General features: G+C 60.1%; 1 pseudogene; it reads right to left on the reverse strand.

Annotated features, from left to right (window-relative positions):
• LOC118006857 overlaps window positions 1-286 on the reverse strand; it is a 922-nt pseudogene extending 636 nt beyond the window's left edge.
• Between the last annotated feature and the right edge of the window lie 461 nt (window positions 287-747).

The raw sequence follows: 747 nt of genomic DNA on the forward strand, positions 1-747 counted from the left end.
AGCTGGTCGGTGAAGACATAGTAGATGACCCTGTGTCCACCATGAAGTGATTCTGCAGGAACAGCTCCAGGAAGACCCCGTATCCACAGGGGCAGGGGACAGGGCAGGAAGAGGGTCACTGCCAGAGGCTGGCAGCAGGACCCCAGAGCTGGGGGCCATGGACGTGTGCACCTTCTTCATGGGGACAGGCCCTGGGCTGCTTTAAGCAACAGCCACCTCCTGACCTGTCCTGAGTGAATCTGCCAGCAGGGCCTCCCTACCTTCTGCTCCCAGAGATGGGGGCCATCAGTGCCCCATCTTACAAAGGGGAGCCTGAGGCTTGGGAGGCTGGAAACCCATGCAGCCGCACAGTCAGCAGGCTGGAGCCAGGAACACTCCCCCGTGCTGAGCTCCTGGGCAAACCCTGCAGGTGCCCTCCCCTGGCTGAACCCCTGCAGGTTCTGTCCCCACCTGCCATGAGTTGAGCACCTTTGGGCACAGCCCGTGTTTCTATGTCCTACAGACTGGGTAGAATCAGCAGGGCCGGCCAGCTGGCCCATTTTACTTTGAGTGGGCTGTCGCTGGTCCCCAACAGAGCTGTCTCCACCCCCTATAGGGTCCTCCCTTGAAGGCTACTGGGCCTCTGGCTGACAAGGTCCATCAGTAAACCACTGGTATTCCTAGGAGGGGTCACCCTCGAACTCCCAGATCAGGAATCAGGTTCAGCCCATGGGCAGGGAAGGGGAAAGATGACCCCTGGAAAAGGGG

Source organism: Mirounga leonina, unplaced genomic scaffold (genome assembly GCF_011800145.1).
Source record: "Mirounga leonina isolate KUSES-001 unplaced genomic scaffold, KU_Mleo_1.0 Mir_99622, whole genome shotgun sequence".
NCBI classification, from domain to species: Eukaryota; Metazoa; Chordata; class Mammalia; order Carnivora; family Phocidae; genus Mirounga; species Mirounga leonina.